This window comes from Dasypus novemcinctus, chromosome 6 (assembly GCF_030445035.2).
Source record: "Dasypus novemcinctus isolate mDasNov1 chromosome 6, mDasNov1.1.hap2, whole genome shotgun sequence".
Taxonomy (NCBI): domain Eukaryota; kingdom Metazoa; phylum Chordata; class Mammalia; order Cingulata; family Dasypodidae; genus Dasypus; species Dasypus novemcinctus.
In genome coordinates this window covers 126,907,606-126,933,251 of record NC_080678.1, presented here as the reverse complement: position 1 = coordinate 126,933,251, position 25,646 = coordinate 126,907,606, and the positions used below count along the sequence as shown (strand labels likewise).

Genomic DNA, 25,646 nt, shown 5'->3' with positions numbered 1-25,646 from the left:
ATAATTCTATTTAAAATACTGATAAGAAGAATGAAACACTTAGGAATATATGTAACAAAAGAATTGCAACTTGATAACCTAAAAGCTATAAAATATTTTTAAAATTAATTTTAGAAGACCCTTCCCCCCCAAAAAAAGAAAGTCATCCCCTTTCATGGGTTGGAGGGCAATATTGTTTAGACAGCAATAATTCCCAAGTTGATCTATAGATTCAACACAATCCCAATCAAACTCCCACCTGGCTTCTTGGCAGAAATTGACAATCTGATCCTAAATTTCATATGGAAATGCAAAACTACCTTGAAAAGGATCAATCTGGAGGATTCACAGTACCCAATTTCAAAACTTACTACAAAATTACAGCAATCTAAATTGTGTGGTACAGACATAAGGATAGACACATAAATCAATGGAAGGAAGCTATAAGCCCGAAAGTAAATCCATATACCTATGGGACTTGATTTAAATAAGTGTGTCAAGACATTTCATTGGGGGAAAGAATAGCATTTCAACAAATAGTGCTGGTACAACTGGATATACACATATAACATAATGTTGTTGGACATCTTCATATCATTTATATATAGTAACTGAAACTGGATCATAGACATAAATGTAAGAGCTAAAACTATAAAATTTTTAAAAGAAAACACAGGAACAAATTTACATAACCTTGGGTTAGGCAATGGTTTCTTAGATACCTATCACTGTAAACACAGGTGCCAAAAGCAAAAATAGATAAATTGGTCTTCCCAAACTAAAGCTTTGATCCGAGAGAGAGTTTAAGAATGTGAAAAGATAACCTGCAGAATGAGAGAATTTGCAAATACATCTGGTAAAGAACCCTTACCTAGAATATATAAAGAACTCCTATGACTCAACAACAACAACAAAAAAGACAAATGAACTCATTTTTAAAAGGTTTGAATAAACATTTCACCAAAGATATAAAATGACCAATGGAATATTGAAAAGTGTTGAACATCATTAGAATGCAAATGGAGTTCCTAATGAAAGAACTCTTTATGGCAATTAGAATGGCTAAAATAAAAACAACATAGATAAAAAGTATTGGTGGGATGTGGAGAAATTGGAGCCCCAGCCATTGCCTGAGGTAACATGTAAGCACTTTGGAAAACACTTTTGCAGTTCTTTGAGATGTTAAACATAAAGTTTCCATATGACTCAGCAATTCCACTACTAGGTATATAGTTGAGAGAACAAAACATGTCCATATAAAACTTATACACAAATGTTCATAGCTGCATTATAATAACCTAAAATTGGGTTCAACCCAAATATCCATCAACTGATAAATGGCTAAACAAAAGTGAGGTATATCCATACAATGGGATATTTGACTATAGAAAGAAATGATATATTACTTTTTCATATTTATATGAAACATGGGTTTTAGATGGAATCTTGAGGATAAGCAAATCCATATAGACAGAAAGTAGATTAATGTTTGCCAGGGAATGGAAATGGGGAAAACAGGAGTGACTGATAATAGGTATAGGTTTCTTTTTGGGATGATGAAAATGTTCTAAAATTGGACAGTGGTGATAGTTGGACAATTCTGTGAATACGTTACTAATGACTGATTAGTACATACCAAATGTCAGACCATGTGGATTCCATAGTCCATAAATTATATCTCAATAATGTTGTTATTAAAGAATACATCATTTAGGGAAAAATCTTAAAAAATCAATGAAAATAAGAATGATAGCACAGATCTCTCAGCAACATTAAATTCCTGGAGACAGTAGAGAAATATGTTTAACATTCTAAAAGAAAATAACTATCTTTCTAGTATAGAGGAATGTGTAATTAAGATAATTTTCAGATTTATAGAGACCATAAGAGTTTACCAATCTTGAACTTTTACTAAAAAATATCCTTTAATAATAGGAAAATTGAACCTAGTACAGTGGAATTTCAGCAGGGTGATGGGTATAAGATTAATTTTTAAAAATACCACATATCTAAAATAATCCACTGGAACATGTAATAGAAAATAAATACTATTCATAAGAGCAGCAAGGTTCCTAAGGAAATTGGGAATAAACTTAAAAGATAGACAAGATCATTATAGAGAAAAGGTGTAGCGAGATCAACACATTAGGACACAGTTTCATCAAAGAGAATCTAAATAGTAACTGATTCATAAGTGAGGAGACTCAATTTTGTGAAGATAGCAGTACCTCTTTAATTAACAAGTGAAATGCAATTCCACTGAAAATTCCAATAAGACCTTTCCTAGACATTTATTAATTAATAAAAAATGTATATGGAAGCGCAGAGGCCAAAAATAAGTAGCATTAAAGAAGTGACTAGCCTTGCCTGAAATTAAGGTGCATTACAAATCTATGAGAAGTGATTGTGGTAATGACGGAGGGGGAAATAAAATATACCAAATGCAAAGAATTGATAGCCCACAGAGGATACCCCCACATTGACTATTGACGTTTGTTAAAGAGGCAGTAAATAAAGTTTTAAAAAATATAAAATTAAAAAGATCATGCTTGAGAATATAAACAAGAAAAACAAGGGAGCGGGTGCAGCTGAAGCAGTTGAGCTCCTGCTTCCTACATGGGAGGCCCCCGGTGCCTCCTATAAACAAAAACAAACAACAAACAAACAAATGAAAAAACCAACTCAGGTTTCAATACCCTACCTCAAAAAACAAACAACCAACCAGGGCCGTGGCTTTCCTGATGGAAGGAGCTAGGGAAATCTAATCCAGAAGGGCAGGGTGTTCAAAGGTAACTGCAGTGTTTTATTTCCTTTAAAAAATTTTCCAAAATAAAAATAATAAAATATTAACATTTGATAAAGTTAGATAATAGGTGCACATGCTTGCTCGTAGGCAGCATTAAATAAAGTAACATACAAACTTAAAGTTACGGGTTTAAAATAGAATCATAATGAATATTATAATCTCCCTTCTCTTCTCAAATAACAGATACTTTATTCTCCTTTGGTACCATAGCATCAAGCAAGCCCTTGTCAGTTCTCACCTTTATATAATTCTATTTAAGGACATCAGTGGTGTAAAATAATCCAAAACTTCTGCTCCTACTAAACAAGTTCAGCTTCTCTCATTCTCAAACAACCCACAACAGTGGCAATCCGAGGTTCTCTAATTTCATCCAAAAGGAAAACCCTGAGAACAACAAAAACCAAATGCAAAAAATACAGCTGCTCTTGGTTGAGCAATACGCAAATCCCTTTCATGGATAAATACTCTAAAACTCTCAGGATGGAATTTTCAACGGTCCTCTTTCAAGGAGACGCGTTCACCTGCCAGGGTCTGTCTCCGGAGGAGAGCTGCGTTCCTTAACTGCGTTTGTTGAGCCCTGAGTAGCTTTGACAAGCAAATGGTGATGGGGGAAGGGTTTCCCACCAGCTCTCCAGCCTGCTCAGGCGGTGCTCAGAATTCCTAACACCGGGCCGGGCCCTGTGGAGCGGTCCTGCCATTTGCATTTGCATTTGCATTTTGACCTTCAGATTTACTGATTCTCATTCTTCATTCTCAAATACTGAAAGGGGTGGCAGCAAACAGGATCAAGCGATGTTCTCTGGGCGCTGCAGAGAAGCTCCAGCCTGGCCTTGAAGGTACAGAGGATCATGTCCATGGGGACAGAGGAGCCAGTTCAGGCTCATTTCAGGAGAAAAACAAAACAAAGCAAAACCGGTGGTGTATCTATTACACTTGCTGTGCCCATGAAGTGTAGCTGTTAATTTTTTGTAACTGTTAAATTGTTGTAACTGTTAATTTCTGGAAAATCTCTACTGCTTTTTTGGGGGGAAGGGAATGGGGTTTCTTTCTTTTTTTATTTTTTACTTACCTTAAAACTTTTTTTAAAGACACTTAGATTACATAAAAAATATAGGGGATTCCCACATGCCCAACCCCCCCACACACACTTTCCCACATTAACAGTATCCTTCATTCGTGTGGTAAATTTGTTACGTTTGATGAACCCGTATTGAAGCATTGCCAGTAACCATGGATCATAGTTTACATTGTAGTTTACACTCTGTCCCACACAATTTTGTAAGTTATGACAAAATATGCAATGGCCTGTATCCGTCACTACAATGTTAGGCAGGACAAATTCAATGTCCTGAAAATGCCCCCATGTTACACCTATTTTTCCCTTTCCCTCGCCTCAGAACCCCAGTGACCACTGCCTCCACGTCAATAATAAACAAATGTTCTCCCATTGTTAGAATAACAATAAGTGTAGAATAGAATAACAATAAGTCTACTTTAGTCCATTGTTCATTCCGCAATCTTGAGGACTTGGGGATGGTGATGCCCACTCTGCCTCTAGCTGAGAGAGTGCTCAGATCTCACTGGGCAAATGGATGGAACCCTCTTGCTTACAGTTACAGGTGCTCTCTGTTCCTTCGGATGGTTGCTGTCCATCATCATTTCCTTGTTAGCTGTCCTGTGTGAGTCCAACGAACTGCAGAGTAGGTGTTGCAACTCTGCTGAGATTCAGGGTCCCACTAGGCCAAAGATTTAAGTCTCTTGGACATACACCCATCAAGTATAGTACTAATTAGAAGTTCAAATAGAAAAGACAGAAGAGCCATGTGTAAAAAAACCACAAATGAGTCCAACTACATCACACTGGAGAGAATAAACTTCCAGGTAGAGCCCACTGGCAGGGTGCCAAGCTCCTGAGCTGTCAGCCCTGCCTGTAGTGTCTGGATGTCTCCAGAGCCCTGAGGAGCCCCGCTATTTGAGGGAATATTTACTGTGGCAGTCAATGAGATCCTGCGGAGATGTGCATAAGCATTACCTCTGGAATGACCTCCTGACTCACTCTTAGTGGTGTAAACTCATTTGTCTTTACCCTTTTCCCCTTTTGGTCAAGGTCTCTCTCTAGGTGCATTGATAGTTGGCCCTTAAGAGACAGCTCCTACACGGAGGCCTCCCACTTTACTTGTAGGCTCTAAATGCTCCTTTCTGCATGCACTAGTAGCGTGACATATTCACCCAGGGTCGTTTAAAAGAGGTACTCAGGAAGCACTTCATTAGGCAAGGAGGAGCCCAGCCGCTGGGGTGCACAGCCACGGAAGTGGCCGCTGCAGCAGGGCATGGTAAGTGCTGTGGTGGAGGAGCTGAGGGGCTGCAAAACCCAATAGGACCTCGCCTAGCTTTGCAGCTGAGGGGCAGTTACAGAGTAAGTCCTGAAGTGAGAGCAGGACAGAAATAAATATACAACAATGGTGAGAGAGAGAGAGCGAGAGAGAGTGGGACGGCTGGGGGAGAACAGGTTTTGAGTCTTTCAAACACAAGCAGTCTCCGAGCCACCGTCTTGAAGTGGGTTTGGAAACAAAAGCATCCCGCACGTGAAAGCCTGAACGCCATGCCCTGTGCCGGGCGGCGTGTTTGGAGGACTGGGAATACTCAGGAGAGCCGAGGCAGGCAAGGCAGGCGGGGAAAGCACTTGGGAGCTACTACGGGGGACATGTTGCCTCCATTGTCCCTTTCTTTAAGTAAAGGCAACCTGGGTTTCTTGCCCCGCACTCCATGTGCTTCAGGAAAGCTGGTCTCCAGCCCGCCCTCTGGGGGCAGGTGTGGAGGATGGCTGCCCCCACCACCGCACACTCACAGCTCAGATGAGAGCAAAACCTCCTGATCAGAGAGAAATCCAGGACTTCCAGGAGCTTTGCTTGGTGTGTGTAGCTGTGATGTGTGTGTGTGGCATGGGCATGTGTCAGGATATTTCCCTTCTGTTTAAGCAGAATCCTCAAAAAGATAGCCCCAGGATAAACTGGTAACATGTTTGTAAACACTGTGGGAGAGTCGATCAGAAGAAGCAAAGCCTGGAGATGGATTCTGATTGTATGATTTGAGCCTGGAATAAAAATCTTTGAACTTTAGTTATTTCATCCCAAATACAGATTTTATCGATTGTTGCTTGACTTGAGTTTTCTGTTACATGCAGCATAGAGTCTAATTTATAAAACCAGATTAATGAGTTTGGATTTTACCTGAAAACAATGTGACTTAACTGAGCACCTTTAACTGGAGGGTGACAGGAAAGTGTGCTTCAGAAAGTCAGCCTTGACTTCCCCTCTGGAGAAGGCTGAGCTGTACCATCCCTCTAAGTACAATGGTCATCTTGACAGTAACATATGAGCAACACGAGGAGGCCTCTGAAAAGGTGGAAAGAGGAAGGCAAATCGTCCAGTCCTGCTGATCCCCTCCCTCCAACGGCAGGGCCCCCAGTCTGGCATCTCTTGATCCCGAAACCAGAGGAAGGAAGCGGCTCAGGCTGGCTTCTTCCTTTCCTGATGATAGCACAAGAGTCCTGCCAACAAGAAGTCACGGGGAGGGCTCTCTGCCCTGAGGACTGTGTCCCTCCCTCTCCTAGAGACACGGGGCGTCCTTGCAGCCCAGCAGCACCCCAGGACAATTCAGAGCACTCAGGACAACGTCCACCTCGGCCTGGAGAGCGGGGTGGTTGGACCTGCAGCACCAGCCAGTTTCAGCAAGGAGACCTGCCTGGCCAAGACGAGCACAGCACCGAGGGGCTTCCGCAGACTCAGTGGTCAGGACGCTCCCTGCTCTCAAACGCAGGTCAGGACCTGCAGGTGAAACCTAAGCGAGGTGATGGCCTGCTAAAAGGAACACTTTCAATCAGGCCCAGAGCCCCCCAACGTAATGTCAGAATGTCCAGATACAATCGACAAGCTCTTGTGCCAAGAACCGGGGACATCATAGTGTGAGAAAAAAAAAAACCAATCAACAGACAACACTGAGAACATGCAGGTGTTAGACATACTTGATGACGATTTTAAAGGAACCCTCCCAAAATGCTTGGACAAGCAATTACAAGTAACCTTGAAACAAAACAGAGGTGCTTCATAGCAGGAAGAAAATGACATAAGATGGAATCCGCGAAGCTGGAGCAGTAGAAAGCTCACCTTCGGTGCTAAATTAGAGATCAGTAAGACCAGACTAGACGAAGAGAGGTTGACTAGGAGAGTCGATAATAACCCATTGAGAAGGGATGGTATATGAACTGAGGTAGTACAGTAAAGGAGAGAATTGGACAGATTTTTCAGGTGCTCAGATAGATTATAAATAGAGCCTATTTATTTGTTTAGATAGTGGGGTAAGAAAGGGAAAAATCAAAGGAACTTCCCCAACTGGCCTTGATGATTGATTAAACGTTGAAATATAGGATAGTGAAGCAGAACATGTTTGGGAGTGGGAAAAACAACAGTAAAAACATCGAAAGTTCAGTTTTGAATGCTCTTGGTTTGGGTTGCCAGTTAGAAGGTTAAATTGCTATGTCAGTCATTTATGTTATAACATAGTAATCCATTGATCTCTCAATTAAATCTGGGGTACATATCCCAGGACCTGGCATTTAGTAGGTATTATTTATTTATTTATTTATTTATTTATTTATTTCTCTCCCCTCCCCCCCCACCCCGGTTGTCTGTTCTCTGTGTCTATTTGCTGCGTCTTCTTTGTCCGCTTCTGTTGTTGTCAGCAACACCAGGAATCTGTGTTTCTTTTTCTTTTTTTTTTAAAGATTTATTTATTTATTTAATTCCCCCCCTCCCCCGGTTGTCTGTTCTCTGTATCTATTTGCTGCGTCTTGTTTCTTTGTCCACTTCTGTTGTCGTCAGCGGCACGGGAAGTGTGGGCTGCGCCATTCCTGGGCAGGCTGCACTTTCTTTCGCGCTGGGCGTCTCTCCTTACTGGCGCACTCCTTGCGCGTGGGGCTCCCCTACGCGGGGGACACCCCTGCATGGCAGGGGACTCCTTGCGCGCATCAGCACTGCGCATGGGCCAGCTGCACACGGGTCAAGGAGGCCCGGGGTTTGAACCGCAGACCTCCCATGTGGTAGACGGATGCCCTAACCACTGGGCCAAGTCCGTTTCCCCTGTGTTTCTTTTTGTTGCGTCATCTTGTTGTGTCAGCTCTCTGTGTGTGCGGCACCATTCCTGGGCAGGCTGTACTTTCTTTCTCACTGGGCGGCTCTCCTTATGGGGCACAGTCCTTTCACGTGGGGCTCCCTTACATGGGGACACCCCTGCGCGGTACTCCTTGCGCACATCAGCACTGCACGTGCGCCAGCTCCACACGGGTCAAGGAGGCCCGGGGTTTGAACCACAGACCTCCCATGTGGTAGATGGACGCTCTAACCACTGGGCCAAGTCCGCTGCCTTAGTAAGTATTAATAAATTTGTTGAGTGATGGAATTAATGAGTGAGAAAGTGAGTAAATTTATTTTCCTCGCAAGTCCCCCAGCATGGACCAGCTAGACCAAACTCACACGAAGCATGAAATAGATTGCCACATTTTAAAAGATCAGTCAATCTACTGGGACATCAAGACTCCATAGGTAAATGAGGTAGGTTAGCAAATGTGCCAGTTCTTTGCATATCCTGGAGTGGAACCCATGTTCAAATGGCAGCATTTACCATTAGACATCAAAGACCATACAATATTATAGTGGCATTATTTTGCACCATTTTTTAACAAATCAATTTCACTGATATATATTAATAAAGTATAAATCCATCCAGAGTATTTTGCTCCTTTTATTTCTTTTTTAAATCTTTGAAACAATTTTTGCTTCATGCATACAATTAAATAGAAGATCAGAGAAAAGTTTGTCAGTAGAATGTCATATTTTATCTCATATTATTTCAATTTTCTCAAAGGTTAGTAACTTGTTTGGAAAGAAAAATAATGAGATTGTGAGGAAAGTATACCACCTTCTGGGCTGTTAATACATCCGGGACCCTTTGTTCCATCCTGATTCTCCTCCAGCTCAGCTCAGTGAGATCTTTGCATCCTTTTACATTGCTACTCAGGACACAGAGTTAAGTCCTTGGATCACTAATTCAAGAATCTTTACCCCACAAACAGGGCATTAAAACTGCCAGAGAGAGCTCTCAGGTAGTCGATTTCACAATTTTACTTGATAGCTTTAGGAGGGTGCCCCCTGTTTCTCTTTGCCCCTCATTCTCATAAATACCTGACTTGGGAAACTTGAACTCCATTTTCCTAGCGCTCTTAAGTACTCTGATCCTTCACTATGACACCCAAAGGTGAGCAGCTGGATTATACTTGACCTGCTTCCTAGATTGGCCTTGAGTGCCACCTACATTTCCATACACCTGCAGTATTTCTGAAGTCCTGGTCTATCTTGGTGTCCCTCAGATGATGCCTGGCTTAGAATGTGTTCTAGTTGCCAAACCACACTCCTAGTGTTTACTTCTTTCCCCAGGTGAGCTGAGGGCTGCAAACTACACAACCTGAATGTTCTTGCTATTTTCTCATCCTTCCCGACACTCAATGCTTCAAGAATGTCCCTCATCTACCTACCCAAGGATAAACCTTCAGACAACAACCAGGGCTTCCACTGACACTGGTCATTTTAGAAGATGATTGTCATATGATGCATTTGCAAAGACTGAGTGTCCTGTAACAGAGCCTTAAGTAAGAATGTGACTTTGTCCACAATAAGGTTTTGGAAAGAGGGGTCATTGCTGGGTAAAGCGTTTTGTCAGCAATGCTTAGTATCTCGATACGTCTACCTGTTTTTCTAAAGAACTTGAGCAGAAAGAAAAAAAAAACCGAACTTTTGAGAGTCTTTCTAAATCATTGTAATCATTAAAATCTAAATCTTTCACATTTATAATTTAAGGTAGCTAAAATATCATACACATTCATGCTGCTATTTGATTTTCATATTTTAAAAAACTGGGAGGGAAAATAAAAGTATAAGTAAAACTGTAAATAAAACAATAAGAATAATATCATGAATCATTTTTATTCTATTCATTAAAGAACCAGAGTTCATGGTTGTTTTATATAGATCTACGTTCTATACTAGGCACAGCATATTTGAATTTTTTAATCTTAATGTTGGGCTAAATTATGGGCTCAGAACTAAATCCAACGTAAATGCTGGGTCTGCATCATGTCAAAAGATGTGGCCAGTTTATATCATTAAGCAAAGTAATGTGCTCATCAATTGACTCTTGTAGTTCTCAAGCAATTTCTTCTTTCCATGGCTATGAGTGCATATACAAAGAATGTTACATTTGGTTCTAATTTTACAATTTGAAGAGTAAAAAGACATGTTGGAAGAATTATATCAATCCACACTTTACACAGAAGAAGAGAACTTGAAAGAAATTTCTTGACTCTTGCTAGCAATTTTCACATGTCTGACATGCCAAAGCTAGACTTAAAATTTAGATTTTTAATCTTAGTCCACTGCCCCTTACTCGACTCTATAGTATGAATATTTGGCAAAATCAGCAGTCTAACTCAGTTATAGTCCATAAAAATATCAGAGAGAGGAAAACTGCTTAACTCTTTATTATGTTTAAGGAGGAAGGCTTTACAAAATAATATTAATATTGCAATTATTTCTGTAGATTTCTAAAGCCAGAAAATTATATGAAGTTATTTTGATTGACAGTCACATTCAGCCCAGAGATCAATAAATGCGTATTTGAAATTCAAGCTAAATAATTAAACTCTTTTAAAAGTACATTTTCTCATGTTATCCATCAATATTGGCAGGAAGTATGGAAGTAGGGATTTAAAATATTTAGGTTAAGATGTAAAAGTTCATATATTGTATGATCTCATTTATATCAAATAGTTAGCAGATGCAAATTCAGACTCAGAAACTAGAATACAGGTGACCAGGGGCTGAGGCGGGGGTAGAGAATAAGGAGGTAACACTTAATAGGTATAGTTTCTGTTTGGGGAGATGGAAAAGTTTTGGTGATGGATAGTGGTGATGGTAGTACAGCATTGTGGAAGTAATTGTAATTTTTTAAAGTGGTTAAATGAGAAATTTTAGGTTATATATATGTTACTAGAATAAAAATTTTAAAAACCCATAGAACTATTCAACACCAATGGCAAATCCTAATGTAAACTATGAACTAGAGTTAATAGTATAATTATAATGATATTGTTTCATCAATTGTAACAGAGGCTTCACACTAATGCAAAGCACTAATAATAGGGAAAACTGTGTGGGGTGGCATATGGGAAGTCTGTACAATACTTCTGTATACCTACAAGGTCTCTAATTTTTTAAATTAATTTATTTATTTTATATTTTCTTTTTTTTTAAAGATTTTTATTTCTTTCTTTCCCCTCCCCCCCAGTTGTCTGTTCTCTGTGTCTTTTTGCTGTGTGTTCTTCTTTGTCCACTTCTGTTGTTGTCAGAGGCACCGGAATCTGTGTCTCTTTTTGTTGCGTCATCTTGCGTCAATTCTCCGTGTGTGCTGTGCCATTCCTGGGCAGGCTGAACTTTCTTTTGCGCTGGATGGCTCTCCTTACGGGGCGTGCCCCTTGCGCGTGGGACTCCCCTCTGTGGGGGATACCCCTGCATGGCACGGCACTCCTTTCGCGCATCAGCACTGCACATGGGCCAGCTTCACACAGGTCAAGGAGGCCCGGGGTTTGAACCGCGGACCTCCCATGTGGTAGATGGACGCCCTAACCACTGGGCCAAGTCTGCTTCCTTCTAATTTTTTTTTAAATGGGATAAAAGAATGCATGGCTTAAATGTCAAACCTTTACACCAGTGTTTGAGAACACAAAAAAGACGTCACTTGAGAATTATGCACTACTGTAATGTACTGTGTACCAAAAATTAGAATTATTACTTAGGAAAAAAAACCCAATGCTTAGTAATGATAATCTTATCTTGCAAGGTATTTATTTCCCTTTTATCTTTGTATTATAACATTCTGATTCACCTAGATACAAATTGGAGCATTTCATCTTTAGTTCTCAAAGACTAGCAAAGATGGTAATAAAAGACCACTGTCAGTTTCAATTGTTATAATGTCTGATTTATTAGACACTGCTTCTTACAGTGTCGGATCTTTAAATATATATGTCTAGAACACATATACATTTTGTTCCATGATCATATTGTTTGGGGATTAAGTTTAAATTCATGAATAAACTTGAATTTCACAAATAAAGGTACTCAACAGCAAAAGTTATTTCCAAGCTTGCAACATGGATTTTCTGTCAAAACTCTTTCTGTTCACTTTAAGTGGCTTACAAGACTGAAAAAATATTTTAATCAGAAGAAAGAGATAGAGTGAAATTCCATTTAAGATAAAGTGAAGTATTTTATACCATCAAAATAGTCAATATTTTTATGCATAAATTCAGAGCATGCTGTACACATAAATTCAGAGCATGATACTCAGCAGAAGAGTGAGAAAAAGAATATATGGCCTGACTCCTTGCAAAGACAGGAATCTCTGCAATTCCTTACTGCTGGTAGAGTTATCCACTTGAGCATTAGGAACTCCAGGGTAACTTATGGTTCAAGGTATGGGATACTTTACCACACACATGCCTTTTCTCTCTTTCCTGGGACTCAATTAAAATGTAAGTATTAATATAAAAATCCAGATGTCATAAATCCACAACAAACAACAGATTGGTAAAACACTACCAAAGTATGGGTTTTTATAGATTCTGGAAGATGGCAAGCCCATGGAAGAGCAGTAACTGTTGCAGTGAAATGTAGGAAGCTATAGTGTAGGACATGACTGGGATAAAAGATTGCTTTTCCACTAAAAACAGGGCGTCTCGGGCTCAGAAAAGCCCCTTGTACCTCCAAGAAGGACAAGTGACTGAAAGCATGGCATGATGGGGTCTGGGAGAGACACGTTCCACAAGTGGACTACCAATACTTCCTCATGCTGTACCCCTGGCCCTGACCCAAGGCAGTCAGCAACCAGCCCGTGGCCCGTAAACACTGGAGGGCAATTCTCCAGGGGATTTTGACCCCAGGGAGGGACCTCCAGCATGGCGTCAGCTCTCAGCCAACCATCCAAAGTGAAGGCTCACCCAAGTCAGCACAGAGTCCCCAAAGACCTGCTCATGCCTTACTCTTAAATGTGAACAGAGGACCACGGAACTACCAAGAAGCATGGCAGAGAGAAAGGTGATAAAGAAAATAAAGAATCAAAACACCAACCGTAGTGTCCTTAGAGAGATTCAAAAAGACTTCACCCAAAAAAAGTGATCATGATTCTGTAGAAAAAAATAATCAAAGGGTCTGAAAAAGATCTTGGGATTTAAAATGTGGTTGACATGAAATATTAAAATAATCAGAAAAATAGTCAGGAAATGAAGAAATTTGCCCAAAAGTAAGGGGGAAAAATGACAAAGATTGGGAAAAAGATGAGAGACAACAATTCAACTTAGAAATTCAACCCAGGAAATCTGATAGTCAACCAAGAGAAATTCAAGAATGAGAAACAAAAACTGGAGAGAAAGAAATTATCAAGAAAATAATGAAATCTGCTTCACAGAGCAAAAGGGCACCCATCTCTAAATAAATAAGCGGCTACCAAAATAAATTTTTAAAGAGCCTAGCTAGTATGAACATAAAACACAGACACAACAGTGATACTTAAAAAAAGTATGACCTTCTTTAGAAAAGGAGAGAAAAGCAAAATTTAAAACAGTAATGCATGAAAATCATAAAATGACATGCGCACCCCAGGAAGAGAGTGAAGTTGTCCCTTGAGGCAACTGGGACTAATGGATAGGGCAGGTGTACAGGCGTTGGCAGAGCACTCACGGCGAGAAGAGTGCAACTGTCTGCTTCTGTGCAGTTTGGTGGAAAGAAAATGGCGGAAAGCTGTTAGACACCCCAGAAAACCAAAACAACTCTAGACCATGTGAAATAATCAAAATATCTTCTTTGGCTTTACGATGGACACTATAACAGTACAGTAAGGCAAATGCTCAACATAGTGTCCTGGATTTAAAAATATACCTGCAAATAAGGTAAGGAAGATATATTTACAGTTACCTAGTATTTAACAAATGACAGAAAGGAAAGATAAAAGGGTGTTTATGGGGGGGCCGGGGTTAGAGATGGAGAGTAAGAATGTGAATGTTCTCATCTAATAAAGTGAGTCAAATTTACACTGTCTGATTGACTGAAAGGGCAACACGTGCGTTCATAGACTTTTCTTTATTTGAAGTGAATTGATTGATTACATGATGTAGAAGACATTCTCAGAATAAGTCCCAGCCTGCTAAGAGCTGCACTACCTCTAGCTCTACCACACCACTAGAATAGGAAAACGGAAAGAATGTTGCTCCAGAACATCTTGACGTCTATTTAAATCAGCTGTTACCTTACTAAGGGGACCTCTCTTTCCGAGGTTCATCTCACTTCTAAATTACCAACTCTGGAAGAAAGTCTATAAGAAGGCTGGTTTCTCTGCATCTTCTGCGGGTTGTGGTCATTTTGTTAAGATTAATCATGGTCCTTTCTTCTTCAGTTACTACCTCAAAATTCAGCATCAAAATATATATTAGAAGGAGACCCATCTAATGGCAAAGGCTTAACCTGGCAACACAAATAGTTTTCCCTGCTTTGGAAAGTGGTTGTGGCTTTCTGTTAACATTTGCATATTCACACATGCCAAATAAAAATTAAATAAATGCAGGTTCATTGCTTATGAAGAAAACAGCAACAAATGTATCAAAATAACTACTTTTAGCAATCTCTAAAGCCTTTCATCAGACTTTTGCATTCAGGAGAATTTCACTGAATCCACGTGCTCATATATCAAAAGAGTACTTAAAAACAGATTTTTGTTCAAAGAAATAGGCACATCAAAGCAATTGAATAGGAAGTAATGGTGTCTCAGTTCTGCAAAGCAATATTATCCTTTCTGAAATGAAATCCTCGAACACACAAAATTTGGGTTGGAATCAAAATCTGATATTAAGTTTTATTACTTGGAAATGCCTTGCTATGTTGGATAAGAGCTGACATTTCAAAATAATTTTAAAAATCATGTTCAGACAGATGATATTTATTCATTCTACAAACTAAAATTCAGTCTACAAACCTTGCTCCACATTTAGAGAAGGTAAACATTTATATGGATATCGCCTTGTTAGTATTTTAGATCAAGATACCAAGTTGGTTCAACAATAATTTCCCGTTCAAAGGGAACTGGCATGAGTGAAGGAAAGGAATAAATCCAATTAATTGATAGCTGGGCAAGGCTTTTTTGTTTAACTTTATTGTGTCTTCAGTCCTAAATCCCTAACTTTGATATTTGTTACTTCTCCCATTAAAGAATGATCAAACAGTGAATGGTAATTACTTTCAGTTTCTGGGTAATTGACTTCCTTTAGTTTATATTTTCCTTGCTACCCTAGAGGCTGAGCATCTTGTTGTATTTCAATTTCCAGGTATTTCTTTTCAATATTTTCCATTATTGTTTCCAACATTTGTATCATGCTTAAATATGTCCCCTTTCCCAAGATTAAATTAATTTTTTGTTTTTATTAATTTTGTGTTATATCATATATAAAAATTTAATCCCCAGAAGTTTATGTTATCTAAGTTGTGAGAAGATGATCTCATTTTATTGTTTCTGAGTGGTTAGACAGTTGTCCCAACACTAAATAATCCACTCTTCTCTCACTGAATTGAAATGCCACCTTCCTTAACTAATTTTCAGATTAACTGAGTTTTGTTGTAGAACAAGAAAAGGTGCTAATCGTTAGTGTTCTAGTTTGTCATATATTTCTTGGCTTTTCTCATGTGTTTATACTGATGAACTTTAAAAATACTCTTATTAAGTCCCTCTCAAAATGAAATGATATAATTTTGAATAAAATTGCATGGACTCTATCTGTCATTTTTGCAAACATTGCCCTCTTTACAACATTTATAAATTAAAATTGGAACCTGCTGAACACACACGGTGTTAGACAGTATAATATAAATAGTTCTGCATCATATGACATGCTTTCCAAAACAGGAGTGTAGCAGGGCCCTCTTTGTTGTACATCGCTTATAAGCTCTTCTCCTTCTCTTATGCTCAGCCCAAGACAGAGTTTGTAGCTTTAATCATGTAGCTTCTGCCCATATTTTATATTCTTTTATTTTGCAAACTTTGTACTGCTTTTATAAAAGGAAATCATTTTTCTATCATATTTTCTCTTTGCTTTAAATTTTATTTATATAGGTCAGGGCTAAACAACAGAAATATAATGTAAGATATATATGAAAGCCACATAGCTAACTTTAAAAGGAATTAGATTAATTTCATTAATATATTTTACTGAATTCAATATATCTAAAGCACATTTAATATATAATCAATTTTTTAAGATATCAATGAGATATTTAAAATTGCTTTTTTAAAATATTGAGTTTCTGAAATATAATGCGTATTTTATATTTACAGCACATCTCAGTTTGGACTAGTCATAGCTCACGTGCTCAATAACTATATGTGGTTAGTGATTACTATATTGGACAACTCTGATATATGAAAAAAAATGATTTTTGTAAGAAGCTTTTTAAATCAGTAGCTTCCGGAACATGAATGGTATATCTCATACTTTCTCAACTATCTTGCATTGTCAAGGTAGGAAACAGTTTAAATGTATATGTATACTGTTTTATATATTTGATACTGTTCTTTACTCCTATATTAATTGCTATAGGTTTTTGTGATTGCTTTGATGAGGTGTCCAGAAGAGTTTAGTATTATTTTGTTTTAGCAGTCTATGCCTTGTCCTGAATCTAGGAGGAATTCCTCTATAATTCTATTTTACTTGTCAATTATTTGGAATAATAAGTCTTTATTGGCAGTGGACGTGGCCCAGTGGTTAGGGCATCCGTCTACCACATGGGAGGTCTGCGGTTCAAATCCCGGGCCTCCTTGACCCGTGTGGAGCTGGCCCATGCGCAGTGCTGATGCGCGCAAGGACTGCCCTGCCACACAGGGGTGCCCCCGCGTAGGGGAGCCCCACATGCAAGGAGTTTGCCCCGTAAGGAGAGCCACCCAGCAAGAAAGAAAGTGCAGCCTGCCCAGGAATGGTGCTGCACACACAGAGAGCTGACACAACAAGATGATGCAACAAAAAGAGACACAGATTCCCGTGCCGCTGACAACAACAGAAGCGGACAAAGAAGACGCAGCAAATAGACACAGAGAACAGACAACCGGGGTGGGGGGAGAAGGGGAGAGAAATAAATAAATAAATCTTTTTTTTTAATCCTTTATTATATGAGGAATTACCTTTAAAATGTGTTTCACTAAGAGTTTTCAAGGAGGAATGGATATTTATGAATATCATCTACATTTTAGGATGACTGCATGTTTTTTCCACTGCGACCTAACCATGTGATTGATTTTATTGATATCCTAAGTCTGTATAATTATTATACCTTTTTGGAATAGGCTCTCTTTGATCATGCTGTATTAAGACTACTAATATAATCTAAGATTCATTGTCTCCACGTGGAAGAGGATTTGTATTACCAAGTTTCAGCTAGGTGTGATTTTCATGTCATCAGTCCAGTCAATAAACCATGGTCAAAAGTCAGATGCCATGTAAAAACCAAGTCTGTAGTTACAAACGTTGTCACTCAAAGGACAGGAGATGATAGCCCATTACAAGAATCAAATGCATTTCAGAGGACTTAGTTACCTCATTTTAAAATGAAGAATGACATTTAGCAACTTAAGGCATTGAAAACATGTAAAATGTAAAACTCTTATAAAGCATAAGAGTTTATTTGGATTGTATGCACTCGCAGTGCTTATTTATTTAACAATTGAAATAAATCTTAAACTTGCTATGATCTGTAACATTAAATGTACAACTTATTTAGAAATAAACACAGTACATGCAAATATTGATAACATTCTTATGCATTTATGAGCATTTAGGAAGTAAAAGTTTTGAAAGTAAACCTAAACTATCTTCCTATGACTTTAATAACTCTATGATTAATAAACTCTATGACTTACCTCTGTATCATTATAAAAGAATTACATATAGGTATACACACACATGCACACACATATAGAGAGAATTTTAATTTTTGATGTTTCAACAATAGAGAATTAGTAAATGAGAGCTAGAATGACAGACACCATCAAAAGTGCATAAAAGGAAATAAGCAATAGCATTTATTCTCTTCACATTTAATGTGATCAGGATCTCATATAGATTTTTAACGACCTTATTTTGCATTTTCTATCGGAGTTGTTTTTTCTTTTTCTACTTTGTTCTTCTTTTCTGTATTTTATTGGATTACTCAAATCTCTTTTACTTTGACCCTATTTTCTCTATTAGTTTTGGAATTACAAAATGTCACCATCCTCTTTCAGATTTTATACACTACTTTTTGTACTGATATAAAATCTCTGTATTTTAGCCATCTAGTTCAGTGAGTACAGACAATTGCCTACCCCCCTGTAACCAGCAAGCAAAAAAGATACAGGACATTTCCATCAAGCCAGATTGTTCCTTCGTCAAACCTTCTGGCAAATTTATCCCCCAATGCATATTCATTTTTCAATTTCTATCCTCTGATATTAGTTTTATCCATACATTTTTAGCTCACAGTATTAACATAAAATGGTCATCCTTCTGGAATTGACAGAGGCTTTGCCTAGTTAACCTCTCAACATTTATGTCATAAATGTCTAATGTTCGAGCCAACATCTTGATAAACCCACAGGATGTAAAACAAGATCAGCTAATCTTTTTATTTGGCACTTATGGTGATGAAATTCTAAGGGTTCTGCATAATTAACTCATTTACTTTTTATCTCAATCCTAGTTATTGGATAACATGATTAACTTTGTTTTAAAAATTTAAAAATTGAGAAAAAATAGATTTAATGACTTGCCTAACATTACACAACTAAAGGGATAAAAAGCTAAAATTTGAATCTATGCAAGTCTCAAGAGCCTATGGACTTAACCGTTATTCTATGCTTTCATCATTATTTCAAGTAACAAAATTTCTCTTCCTTATAATTCAAGAAACTTACTGTTTTTGTATTTCTTTGCATAGCTTGAATTTCACTTTCTTTTAAATTTAGTTTTGATATTACCGAAGTATATAAATACTATTTATTTTAGGCCTGTATATGATGAAGTTTCATTGTCTTTGTCTGGAAATATCTTTAATTTTCTCTAGATTAATCATGTGATTGGATATATAATTACAAATTGAAGTTATTTTTACTTGGCACTAAGTTAACACTATTTCTTGGATTCATAGATATAAGGAGAGCACTTCCTGTGGTCTGCCTTTCTCTGGCAGAATACTCTTTTTTTTTTTTTTTTTTTTTTTGAGAAGGAGGAGATACCATGAATTGAACCCAGGACCTCACCTGTGGGAAGTAGGTGCTCAACCACTGAGCCATACCCACTCCCCTAGATATTCTTTTTTTTTCTCCCAAACAACTTTTAATAGTTTACTTGAATCTTTCAGATTTTAAAGTTTCACGATGAATTTCCAGAGTGATTTTTTTTTTCTTTCTTGGTATCTGCTGACATTCTGTCATGGAAGGTTTTCTTTCACCCTTTTTCATTTTTCTGTTGTAATTATTCCTGTAATATCATGAGCATCGAAGTGTCTGATGAGCCCTTTGTGGTGGGAATTTTTATGGGAAGGTTTCCAGTGAGCATCCACAGGGGCTCTGCTTATTTCTTGAGGTTGTGCAGTAGTTTATATGTTACTTTCTCAGCTTGGGCCAAAGACCCCTACGCTACATGGTAAATGTAAATTCAAACTCCAAGCCACAGTCAGGTGCTTATGGCTGAATTTTATTTTTTATTTTTTGCAAAGCCCCTGGGAGTTCACCCTAAAGCCATGCTACAGTACAGGGCCTTGGCTTGGAGCGTTCATTGCTTTTTTTTTTTTTTTTTTTTTTTAAAGATTTATTTATTTATTTATTCCCCCCCCTCCCCTGGTTGTCTGTTCTTGGTGTCTATTTGCTGCGTCTTGTTTCTTTGTCCGCTTCTGTTGTCGTCAGCGGCACGGGAAGTGTGGGCGGCGCCATTCCTGGGCAGGCTGCTCTTTCTTTTCACGCTGGGCAGCTTTCCTCATGGGCGCACTCCTTGCGCGTGGGGCTCGCACACGGGGGACACCCTTGTGTGGCACGGCACTCCTTGCGCGCATCAGCACTGCGCATGGGCCAGCTCCACACGGGTCAAGGAGGCCCGGGGTTTGAACCGCGGTCCTCCCATATGGTAGACGGACGCCCTAACCACTGGGCCAAAGTCCGTTTCCCCATTGTCTTTATTTCATATGCTTGGCATCAGTTCCAGACTCCAGCTTTAGCTCTAAATCTCAGTTAGCTGCCTATGCACACAAGGTCTGTGGAGTCCACTCCTCCAACTTTAAGGTTTTGTTTCTTTTGCCTGCTATTTCCTTCCTTCCTCCTTCTCTCCCTCCCACCCTCCATTTCTTCTTTCTTAGTTTTAAGAAAACATAGCTATAATGTAAGCGGCTGCTGCTGCTGCTACCTGATTCCAATGACTTGAATATACGGAGGGATAATGAGTTTTTCAGAGATTTTATATGGGGAAAGGAGAGTTGAGGCTCCTTGGTTTTGAGTTTCCTTTGTTCCAAATAGTTTTGCGTCTGTGTATGTTACCGTAATCTCCCTGACTCAGTGACCTTCTCATGACCTTGGCTAGGCACCCCCTCCTTGGCGTCCCCATCATAGTATGTGCCACCTCTGCCACAATCAACCAGATGCCACAGGAGTGGGGAACCAGGATGCCACGTTTGATGGACTTTCCGAGAGGTTTTGGTATAAAACACCACTTTTCAGCCCTCTTGACATGCTCTTGTTTTGACTCCCGCCTGCTCTTGAAGATGCCGATGGAGCTTGACTGGGGGCGGGCGTGGTCTCTTTCACTTCCTACCAAGCAAGCTTTGGGTTTTATTTTTACATTCACTGATCTAACTAGTCTTACCTGTTGATCATTTTTAAAATTTCCTTCTGTAGGCATGGCACTGAACTTGTTTTTGTTTGTTTGTTTTCAGGAGTTACTAGGGATAGAACCTAGGACCCCATGCAAGGGAAGCAGGTGCTCAGCCGCTGAGCTATGTCTGCTCCCCTGAACTTGTTATTAATAATCATTTAGTGGCATCTGTACATTCATTCCTTTGGCCACTGCAAGGTGAATCTGGGAAGAAATAAATGAATAGTTACAGCCACTGACCTGGGCCTTCACCAGTGAGAAAGTAAGGAAGGGTCAGGAGGCATCACTGGGTCCCTTCTGCTATCACCCTCAAGTCTCTCAAATTCTGCTTCTAATTTTATAATGACATTGGGAGGGGCCATTGAGTCTAGGACTTGGCAAGGAATCATCCTATATTTATTCATGATTTTTAATATTTTCTTTTTGGAAAGGAGAATTTGGATTCGCTGAAATATTTCCCTTCCTGCTTTTTTCCCCTCTAGAGGTCTTCCCTCTTACTTCACCACTTAAAATCCACATCTATATATATGGACCTGATCATTTATAATTTAGGACATTCTATGACTTTGGTTTCTAATTCCCAAAACTCTCTTGAAAACTTGCTCCTGACCAGATGTTCAGTGACCTCCCTCATCAGGAAGGGTCATCGGAGGCTCTGCCAACCCTGGAGACTGTGCACACCTGAAGAGCCACAGGTTCACGGGGGCTTTGGAGCATTGAGGGCCCCCTCAGGTGAGACAGTAAAAGCAGAGTCAGGCTTGTAACCTTCAGCCATGTTCCTTCTGCTTCACCTGTGGTAAATCAAAGCCGCTTCATGCCAACACAGCTCGGACAATCCATGTGAGGTGAAATAACTCCAGTTTGCATGGGACATTTTGACCAAGCTGGCTTCCTTGATTGTATCAATATAAACAAATTTGGAGAACAAGTGATTTTGGAGACATTTATAGTGCTAGAAATAATGATACTGAATATTATCAGTAAAACCAGAAGACCCAAGTGAAAATACTCTAAAATTAACACTCAATGAGAATAAATTTAATTAATACCAATTTGTTAAGAAATAATACATATGCATTCCGTTAGAATAACAACAATTATTCTTTTGTTCAATAAATATATCCTGAGCATTTCTTTCTGTGAGACTTGTTTCTCAGTTATTCAAATGAATGAAAACACTCCCAATTTGAGGACCTTGAACAAAATGTCCTACCTCCCTCCCCCATCCCCCCCACCGCATTTTGCTAATGAGTCAGCACTAGCACACTTTATTCTCTGCTGTGATGTCCTTTCTGTTCATTTTTTGGATACGTAGCATGATCATGCCTCTAACCACTAGAAGCCAGTGGCATCCCCACCCACCAACTGTGACAGCCCAATATGTCTCCAGACCTTGCCATATATCCCTTGGGGGGCAAAATTGTCCCTGGTTTGAGACCCACTAGTGAGTGCTCATTGCCAGGTTATTATTCATAAGATGTCCTATCACTTTCAAAGGTGCCCCGATTCTGATGGCAATCGACATGTTTACCCACAGCCCACAGTATGTTCCATTCATTCTGCCCTTCCGCTTCTTGAAACATATGGGATATGTCCCAAGCTTTGGGCCATTGCCTTGGATGTTTTCTCTCCATGGAATTCCCTTTGTCCTCAATGGCTTTTTCTTTTTTGTCATCAGATGTCAGTTTAAATAACTGGTCGAACAAGCTAAATAGTAAACCATTAATTCTCTTCTGACTTCTTTTATCCCTGCCTAATAATTTTTTTTTTTTTTAGTTATTTATCAGTTTATTTATGAATTACTTGTTTCCCACCCAACACATGTATAAACACAGGTACTGTACCTGTCTGCTTAGAACAGTACCTGGTCCACAGCAATTCCTTAATGAATGAGTGAATGAATGAACAAAAACATTCCCTGCCCTCCTCCACTGTCCCTCTTACCCCTCCCCAAAAAGGCACACTAGTGAGTTTCCCTGTTATGTATAGTTACTGCATTCTGAGTATTTACCCCATACTACTTTTGTTAATTAAATGCTTATTATTGCAGTTATTTGTTTTTATAAGCTCCACGAGGATAAGGTCTGTATCTGAATATCTAGCATTGGCACGCAGACTGCATATTGTCATTTTTAGCTACAGAAGCCAATCAGTGAGTCACACTTAGTGTATGGGTACATGGGACATATTAGGAAAAGAGCATGATCTGATTGGAGATTCAACATGGATAGGTCAAGATAAGAACCCATTTATCCTTGAGAAGAATGTGACATCATTTTGTGAAATTCCAGTCATACATGATTGCTTTAATGTTTGTTTTCCTTTCTTTCTAAATGATTTTTTTTCATTTTTAAATTTATCTTTTTTTTCAAAGATACATAAAGCACACAAAATGTTACATTAAAAAATATAAGAGGTTTACATATGCCCCACTCCCCACACCTCCACTCCTCCCACACTGACAACTACTCTCATTAGTGAGGTACATTCATTGCATCTAAATGATTTCATAAACATTGTTGGTCTTGGCTTCATCAGTCATTAATGATCATTCATCAATCATCACATGATTGAAAAAAATGTATGCTTGCATTATTCCTTAGATTTAATTCCCCTTGCAAATACAATATAAGTTTTCCATTTTCTGATATTGCATAAGCAGTATGGAGGATGGTCAATTAGAATTTTCCAGGAAACCATCAACACGGTAGCATCATCGTACAAAACTTGTTGCCTTCATTGGCTTCTATGGAATAGCAGGAGAAACCCAGAGTCAGATAAAAATTGGCGTTACACCTGCTTCTCGGTGGCCCATATTCCTTTCATAATTGATTATTTTCCTTTCAGGTTTATTAGAATTCTACTACTTTAATGATGAAAGAAGTTAGTACAGATATGTAAATAGAAGATAAAAACACGAAAATTTAAAATGTTTCTACGAAAATGATGGAAAGAGCAATAGAAAAAATGGGGGAGATGTATTCCAAGACAAGGGAAAAAAACACAAAAGAATGTAGCTTCCGTGTGAAACTGTTAGTATAAAGTTTTTCGTGAGAGAGACAACACAGAATTAAGTGGTATGTTTACCGCAGCCTGTACTCATGTCTTCTGTCAAGGAGAAGAACTTTCTATACATAAGGTCGAGCAGACTTTGGAGAGCAAACACCAAGTGCAGGATGAAGGACAAGGCCATGTAGTGGGAAACATGAGTTCCTGGGGCCGGGAATGGCCAAATTATATCCCAGACCCTGAGAGAACTCTGGTCTGAGCTCTGACCCCCATCTGCTTTCTTGGAGTAGTCCCTGGAAGACTGAAAACAGACCATGCACTCTCTGTTTTTGAAAAGAGACGGCAACAGCTAGTCCTTAGATTATAACTTTGAGAGCTAGATGCAGCAGCAAGGCATAAGAACACGGTCTTGAAATACTAGTCAACACTCACAAACAGAAGATGCTGGAATCCCTGGAGGGGCAACCTGGGTTCACTAAGGACAAGTAAAGTCAAGATCACCTCATTTCTCGATTTCTTCTGTGATTGAAATACTAAGTGGAAGGTGAGAAAAATGTGAAGTACATAGAATACCAGGCCCACGCCAAATGTCAAGAAGAAAATCAAACATGAATCAGATTTTGTTCTGTGGATTAAAACCTGCTTTTTTAAATATGGAGATAAGTAATTAACAGCAGAATGGTAATCTCCATGTTAGGATCTATTCCTCTTTCCTTATCCTTCCCACATTTTCTTGGGCTGGAGGAATTTTCCCATTGGTGAAGAATTCTGTCCCACAGTGGATTTAGATTGTTTCTTCTCAGCTCTGATGGTCTAAACTTCATCTGAAAATATGACTCAGCATCTCACCTATAAAATGCAACAGTAATGTCCACCTGCGAACTTTTTTGTGGCAGAGAGACAGATTAATGAGCTCAACTGCAAAACAAGAGGCATCAGGTGTCCAATAAATTGTAGATCCCATTCTAGGCAGATTGAGAATATAGGAACTACTATAGGTTTATGGTAGGGAGCAACTAAGTCCATCAAGAAAGATGATAAAAACAAGGCAGTATAATAAAAACGGAGTGTAAGGAACAATGGAGAATACATACATCTGGCTACAGGCTCCATTTCCCAGCACCACACCAAGTGGGGCACATTCAGAAGAGAGGAAGTGGCTGCCCTATGCCCCATGGCTGTCCTAGGTCCCCATGGCTGTTGTAGGTCCCTATGGCTGTCTTATGTCCCCAAGGCTGCCCTATGTCTCCATGACTGCCCTAGGTCCCCATGGCTGCCCTATGTTCCCATGGCTGCCGTACATCCCCATGGCTATCCTATGTCCCCATGGCTGTGCTATGTCCTCATGGCTGTCCTAGGTTCCCATGGCTGTCCTAGGTCCCCAAGGCTGTCCTGTGTCCTCATGGCTGTCATAGGTCCCAATGGCTGTTGTAAGTCCCCATGATTGCCCTATGTCCCCAAGGCTGTCCTGTGTCCCCATGGCTGTTGTAGGTCCCTATGGCTGTCTTATGTCCCCAAGGCTGCCCTATTTCCATGACTGTCCTAGGTCCCCATGGCTGTACTATGTTCCCATGGCTGCCCTATATCCCCATGGCTATCCTATGTCCCCATGGCTGTGTCATGTCCTCATGGCTGTCCTATGTCCCCATGGCTGTCCTAGGTCCCCATGGCTGCCCTACGTTCCCAAGGCTGCCTTATGTGCCCAGGGCTGTCCTATGTCTTCATGGCCATGGCACCTCCACAGTTGTCCTGAGCCATGCTAGTCATGGACAGAAGACTCTTGTAACCTGTACAGGTAAAGTTCTCTTC

General features: G+C 39.4%; 1 protein-coding gene across 7 annotated transcripts in view; it reads right to left on the bottom strand.

The window, feature by feature from the left end:
* NRG3 (neuregulin 3) overlaps positions 1-25,646 on the bottom strand; it is a 1,103,107-nt gene that overhangs the window by 238,870 nt on the left and 838,591 nt on the right. The gene's annotated exons all lie outside the window — the stretch shown is intronic.